Below are 7,500 nucleotides of genomic sequence, written 5' to 3'. Positions count from 1 at the left end.
GTCCGTTCTTGCGTGGCACGGCGACCGTCGTGAGCGGAGCAAAACGTCAGCCATCTCAGCACCCTGGAACCCCCCGGGTGGCACAGGGCTGGATGGGGCTTTCGTATAGCAGGGACGGTGCTGCCTCTCGCTTCGCTCGCTGTTCGCCGCTCACCGCTCGCTCGCTCAGCCAAAAATGGCCAGTTTTGGCCCGTTTTTGGGCTGTTTTGGCCTGTTTTTGGTCCGTTCTTGCATGGCGCGGTGACCGTCGTGAGCGGAGCAAAACGTCAGCCATCTCAGCACCCTGGAACCCCCCGGGTGGCACAGGGCTGGATGGGGCTTTCGTATAGCAGGGACGGTGCTGCCTCACGCTTCGCTCGCTGTTCGCCGCTCGCCGCTCGCTCGCGCAGCCAAAAATGACCAGTTTTGGCCCGTTTTTGGGCTGTTTTGGCCTGTTTATGGTCCGTTCTTGCGTGGTGCGGTGACCGTCGTGAGCGGAGCAAAACGTCAGCCATCTCAGCACCCTGGAACCCCCCGGGTTGTCACGACCTTAGCTGGAATTGCCTAAGGCGTGCGGCACCCTTGCGGCCAAAGACGCGAACTTAGCTTGCGTTGCCTAAGTCGCGAGTCACCCGTGCGGCAAAGACGCGAACTTAGCTTTGCCTTGCCTAAGTCGCTCTTCGCCCTTGCGATCTTGCTCCGCAAGGATCAGCCCACTTTGTAACCTCTCGCAGGTCCCGAAGGACCTGTAAAAGAGAAAGAGAGTTAGATCGAAAGAACGAGCAACGGACACGTCCCGAAGTCTCGCGAAAAGGAAAGCTTTACAAGCAATTCGTCGAACACCTTGTGTGCACAAGAGAAAAGAGGGAGAGGGGGAAAAACAAGGCTTTCAAGGATGAACGAACAGCTGCAAGCCCACAAACAGCCGCTCACCTGGTCCCGGACGCAACACCAAGTTCCCGTAAAGGTCACGTACGAACTTGCGAAAGAGTGTTCAACGCCCGGTATATAACCGAAGCCCCATCCAGCCATGTGCCACCCGGGGGGTTCCTGGGTGCTGAGATGGCTGACGTTTTGGTGAGCGGAGGCAGCACTCCGCTCACCTCCCGCGGCACGCGAAAACGAAGCCGTTTTGGGCTGTTTTGGGGCTGTTTTGCTCGGTTCGGTGAGCGGTCGCTTTGCAACGCTGCAGCTTGTTCGAACTTACATATTTACAAGCAAAATGACCCAAAACCATGAGAAAACATGCTGTTGGGCAGCTGTACATGCGGGTGTGAGCGACGAACGGTTCGTTGAACGGAGTTGTTGCGGGTGCGCGACGACCGTTCGTGACATTCTCCCCCACTTAAACTGTCGACGCCCTCGTCGACGCTTGTTGGTAGGTGTTGATGACTTCTTCTTCATGTCGCAGGGCGTCTTCAGGCTCCCAACTGGCTTCAGTTCGGGGAAGCTTTCGCCACTTCACCAAGTACTCTGTCTGTTCCGCTCCGTTGGGTAGCTTTATCTTGCGATCCGCCAGAATGGTTTCCACTCGCTTCTCGTAGGAGGCTGTGATGGGAGGTAGCCGAGTTGGAACACTTCGAGAAGCGTCTTGCGGATCTGAATGGTAGGCCTTCAGGTTGCTGGCGTGAAGAACGTTGTGAATTTTGAACCACGCCGGCAGCTGCAACTTGTAAGAAACATTGCCTACCCTGCTGATAATTGGGAAGGGCCCTTCATACTTACGCACCAATCCTTTGTGGACTCTTTTCCTGAAGAATTGGAGTGATGCTGGTTGGAGCTTTACCAACACCAAATCGCCAACTTTGAACTCCTGTGGTCGCCTTCCCAAATCTGCCCACTTCTTCATCCGTTTTGCCGCCTTCTCCAAGTAAGCCCGCGCAATATCGGCATTTCGATGCCACTCCTTTGCGAAATGGTAGGCTGATGGACTACTCCCAGTATACCCAATAGCCATAGTGTGCGGAGTCGACGGTTGTTGTCCTGTGATAATTTCGAAGGGGCTCTTGTTGGATGCAGAGCTCCGCTGCAAGTTGTAGGAGAATTGGGCGATGTCCAACAGCTTCACCCAATCTCGTTGATTGGCACTCACGTAGTGCCGGAGATACTGCTCTAAGAGCGAATTTATTCTTTCAGTCTGACCATCCGTCTGGGGGTGGAGGCTTGTAGAGAAGTATAACTTTGATCCCAACAATTTGAATAGCTCGGTCCAGAACCGTCCCAGAAACCGAGCGTCTCGATCACTAATGATATTGTGTGGGACTCCCCAATACTTCACTACACCCTTCATCATCAGTCTGGCCGCCTCTTCAGCTGAACAGTGTAGGGGAGCAGCAATGAAAGTTGCATACTTTGAAAACCGATCGACCACTACAAGTATCGATCCAAGTCCCCCTACAGGTGGCAAGCTTGATATGAAGTCTAAGGAAATGCTCTCCCAAGGCCTTTCTGGTACGGGCAACGGCTCCAAAAGTCCCACCGGCTTCCGCTGCTCCACCTTGTCTTGTTGGCAAGTAAGGCATGTTCGAACATACTCCTCCACATCAATCCCCATTTTTGGCCAGTAGAAGGCCCTCTCCACGAGAGCCAACGTTCTGTGAATGCCGGGGTGTCCAGCCCAAAGGGAATCGTGACACTCTTTCAAGAGTTCACGCCTTAGATTGTCCACTCGGGGAACATAAACCCTATTCCCTTTTGTGTAAACAAGTCCCTCCTGGACCCAAAATCGTCGTGCCTTGCCTTCTTTGATGAGCTGCATCAGGATAACTGCCTGGGGATCACTATACAGTCCATCTCTGATTCGGGAAAGGAAGGTTGAGTGTAACTGACTTGCTTGGCCTCTGCCCTCCAGTTGTGCAGCATTCACGCACTCCACCTTCCGACTCAGCGCATCGGCCACGACATTCGCCTTCCCGGGCTTATATTCCATTGCCATATCAAATTCAGCCAGGAAGTCCTGCCACCGTGCTTGCTTTGGGGAGAGCTTCTTCTGAGTTTGGAAATAACTCAGGGCGATGTTGTCTGTCCTCAGCACAAATCGCGACCCGAGGAGGTAGTGTCGCCAAACTCGTAGGCAGTGGATCACCGCTGTCATCTCCTTCTCATGCACTGGATACCGCCTCTCGGTCTCGTTGAGTTTGCGGCTCTCGTAGGCCACCGGATGACCTTCTTGCATGAGTACTCCACCAATAGCAAAGTCCGAAGCATCTGTATGGACTTCAAAGGGCTCTCCATAGTTTGGCAATTTGAGCACTGGTTCTTCCAAAACAGCAGCCTTTAGATCTTGGAATGCTATCTCACATCTGTCAGACCACTTCCAAGGCTGCTCCTTCTTCAGCAACTCCGTCAGTGGAGTTGCCCGCTTCGAATATCCCGCGATGAAGCGTCGGTAGTAGTTGACGAAACCAAGGAAGGATCTCAACTCTGGCACCTTCTTTGGAGTTCGCCATTCCGCAACTGCTTGCACCTTCGACTTGTCCATCCGGATGGAGCCATCACCGATTCGGTGCCCCAAGAACAGGATTTCAGTTTGAGCAAAGTAGCATTTCTCCCTTTTTACGAACAAAGTGTTCTCCCTGAGAACCTTGAAAATCGTCCGAAGGTGCTTGACGTGCTCCTCGAGCGTTTGGCTGTAAACGACGATGTCGTCCAAGTAGACGACCACGAACTTATCCAAATACTCCTTGAATAGCTGGTTCATGAGAGTACAGAATGTTGCCGGAGCGTTGGTTAAGCCGAAAGGCATCACCAAGAACTCAAACGCTCCATATCTGGTCACACATGTAGTCTTTGCTTCATCGCCTTCAGCAATGCGCACCTGCCAATACCCCGAACGAAGGTCGAGTTTTGAGAAATACTTTGCCTTGCCCAATTGGTCGAACAAGTCCGCGATGAGCGGGATGGGATACTTGTTCTTCACTGTTACTTTGTTGAGGGCTCGGTAGTCGACGCATAATCGGAGACTCCCATCTTGTTTCTTCTGAAAGAGAACTGGAGCTCCGAAAGGTGCTTTTGAGCTGCGGATGAGACCACCGCTTAGCAGTTCACCTAACTGCTTTCTGAGTTCTGCCAACTCTGGCGGGGGCATGCGATAGGGTGGTCTCGCTGGAGGCTTCACTCCTGGCTCCAGCTCAATACTGTGATCCACGCCTCTGCGTGGCGGAAGAGTCTTCGGCAACTCAGGTGGCATAACGTCTTTGAACTCCTTCAGGACGTTGGCCACCACAGCAGGTTCTTGAATGGCTTCTTCATTGAGTGGCTCTAGCTTCATAGCAGCCACGAATGTTAGTTCGCCCTTTCGCACCCCTTTCTTCAATTGTAATGCCGAAATATGTTGGGGCTCCTTGGTTCCTCTCCGAGAGACGGGCACCACACAGGGGTCATCGCCTCCCATCATACATAGGGAATTCAAGAATGGCATCGGCACCAACTTCGCCGCGTGCATAAACTCCATTCCAAGAATCACTTGGAAGTCGTCTAGTGGCACGGCCATCATGTTGGTGGTTCCGCTCCAAGTCCCGATTCTGATGGGAACTCCCTTTGCCAATCCGGAGATTCGCCTGGCCTCCGAGTTCACTGCTTTCATTCGGCTTGGGCTCTTCTCCAATGTCAATCCAAGTCGCTGTGCTTCACGATCGGCTATGAAGTTGTGGGTAGCGCCCGTGTCCACCATTGCACGGGTCGTTTGGCCATTCAGCTTGATGTCCACATACATCAGTTCACTACTTCCTGCTTTTTGTGCCTTCGTCTTCGTGTTCTCCCCCACTTGACCCCGCATAGCGTTCAACAAACGCATTGCTCCCATTCGGGGTCCTTGCGACTCTTCATCGTCGCTGCTGGATTCAGAACTGCTTGAGCTAAGGGCAACAGCTTTGCCCTTGTCCGATCGGGGAGGGTGGATGGAAGCTGTCAAAGCGTTGAGTGCCTGCTTCTGTGGGCACTCCCTTACCATGTGCGGTCCTCCGCACAAGAAGCATCCTCCAGGTTTTGAGGCCTTGCCTTTTGGATTCGGCCCTTTGTGGGAGCTCTTCTTCTTCTGTTCGCCCCCGAGCTCCTTCCCTCGAGAATGTTTTTGAGGGCGATTGCTTGAAGATTGTTTCCTTCTCGCTGGGTCTTCGGAGGAAACGAAGTCGGTGAGCCTTTCTGCAGCTGCAATTGCCCCGACCACGTCGGTAACATTCCTTCGATTCAGCTCTTGCTGAGCCCATGGTTTCAAACCATCAAGGAAACTGAACAACTTGTCCTTCTCGGACATGTCCTGTATGTCCAGCATCAGTGCAGAAAACTGCTTTACATAGTCTCGGATGGTGGTACTTTGGCGGAGTTGTCTCAACTTCCTTCTTGCGACGAACTCTGTGTTCTCCGGTAGGAACTGAGTTCTCAACTCCCGCTTCAAGTCTTCCCATGTGTCGACTCGACACCGACCTTGTTGGATCTCCTCCCAACGAGTTCGCCACCAAAGTTTCGCATCTCCATTCAGATACATTGTTGCTATAGAAACTTTGGTATCTTCAGAATCGGGCCTCGTAGCTCGGAAGTATTGTTCCATGTCGAACAGAAAGTTCTCGAGCTCCTTGGCATCTCTGGCCCCTCCGTATCCATGGGGCTCAGGTGCCCTCAAGTTTTGTGGCGGTGCAACGCGGGTGTTGCCTCCTCCCGCATTTAGCGTTCTTGTGAGCATAGCCACCTTTGCCGTGAGTTCCGCGACAACGTCTTGTAAGTGCAGCACGGAGTCCTTGGTGTCATCGGACAGTCGGTCGACTAGGGCCTCGACCTTGTCGATCCTGGACTCCGCTTCCTCTTGCGAGCTCTCTACCCCAACAAGTCTTTGTTGGCCATGGTAGAGTTCCTCCATGCTCGCTTCAAGAACATCCAGGCGGGTTTCCGCCGTCGTGAGTCTCTCCTTATGACTCTTTTTCCCAGTTAGCGCACCAGATTGCGCTTCCTCCGCTCGCGGAGAGTTGCCAACTTCTCGCTCATCCTGTTCGCTGCCGCGATCCTCATGAGCGGCTCCAACAGCATGAGAGCGAGTGTGCACATGCAGCCCACCTGCGGCTGCTTGGGGCAAGGGTCCGGCCTGCCCCGTCTTGCTTGATTCGCCACGATGCTTTGCCATGGCGAAGTTGCGAAGTTCGTTCGCTGTTCGATCGAAGAGCTTGCCCGCTCTGATACCACAATGTCACGACCTTAGCTGGAATTGCCTAAGGCGTGCGGCACCCTTGCGGCCAAAGACGCGAACTTAGCTTGCGTTGCCTAAGTCGCGAGTCACCCGTGCGGCAAAGACGCGAACTTAGCTTTGCCTTGCCTAAGTCGCTCTTCGCCCTTGCGATCTTGCTCCGCAAGGATCAGCCCACTTTGTAACCTCTCGCAGGTCCCGAAGGACCTGTAAAAGAGAAAGAGAGTTAGATCGAAAGAACGAGCAACGGACACGTCCCGAAGTCTCGCGAAAAGGAAAGCTTTACAAGCAATTCGTCGAACACCTTGTGTGCACAAGAGAAAAGAGGGAGAGGGGGAAAAACAAGGCTTTCAAGGATGAACGAACAGCTGCAAGCCCACAAACAGCCGCTCACCTGGTCCCGGACGCAACACCAAGTTCCCGTAAAGGTCACGTACGAACTTGCGAAAGAGTGTTCAACGCCCGGTATATAACCGAAGCCCCATCCAGCCATGTGCCACCCGGGGGGTTCCTGGGTGCTGAGATGGCTGACGTTTTGGTGAGCGGAGGCAGCACTCCGCTCACCTCCCGCGGCACGCGAAAACGAAGCCGTTTTGGGCTGTTTTGGGGCTGTTTTGCTCGGTTCGGTGAGCGGTCGCTTTGCAACGCTGCAGCTTGTTCGAACTTACATATTTACAAGCAAAATGACCCAAAACCATGAGAAAACATGCTGTTGGGCAGCTGTACATGCGGGTGTGAGCGACGAACGGTTCGTTGAACGGAGTTGTTGCGGGTGCGCGACGACCGTTCGTGACAGGGTGGCACAGGGCTGGATGGGGCTTTCGTATATAGCAGGGACGGTGCTGCCTCTCGCTTCGCTCGCTGTCCGCCGCTCGCCGCTCGCTCGCGCAGCCAAAAATGGCCAGTTTTGGCCCGTTTTTGGGCCGTTTTGGCCAGTTTTTGGCCTGTTCTTGCATTGCGCGGTGACCGTCGAGAGCGGAGCAAAACGTCAGCCATCTCAGCACCCTGGAACCCCCCGGGTGGCACAGGGCTGGATGGGGCTTTCGTATAGCAGGGACGGTGCTGCCTCTCGCTTCGCTCGCTGTCCGCCGCTCGCCGCTCGCTCGTGCAGCCAAAAATGGCCAGTTTTGGCCCGTTTTTGGGCCGTTTTGGCCAGTTTTTGGCCTGTTCTTGCATTGCGCGGTGACCGTCGAGAGCGGAGCAAAACGTCAGCCATCTCAGCACCCTGGAACCCCCCGGGTGGCACAGGGCTGGATGGGGCTTTCGTATAGCAGGGACGGTGCTGCCTCTCGCTTCGCTCGCTGTCCGCCGCTCGCCGCTCGCTCGTGCAGCCAAAAATGGCCAGT

Source organism: Musa acuminata, unplaced genomic scaffold (genome assembly GCF_036884655.1).
Source record: "Musa acuminata AAA Group cultivar baxijiao unplaced genomic scaffold, Cavendish_Baxijiao_AAA HiC_scaffold_85, whole genome shotgun sequence".
In the NCBI taxonomy this organism is placed as follows: domain Eukaryota; kingdom Viridiplantae; phylum Streptophyta; class Magnoliopsida; order Zingiberales; family Musaceae; genus Musa; species Musa acuminata.
Note: the sequence above shows the minus strand (reverse complement) of the source record.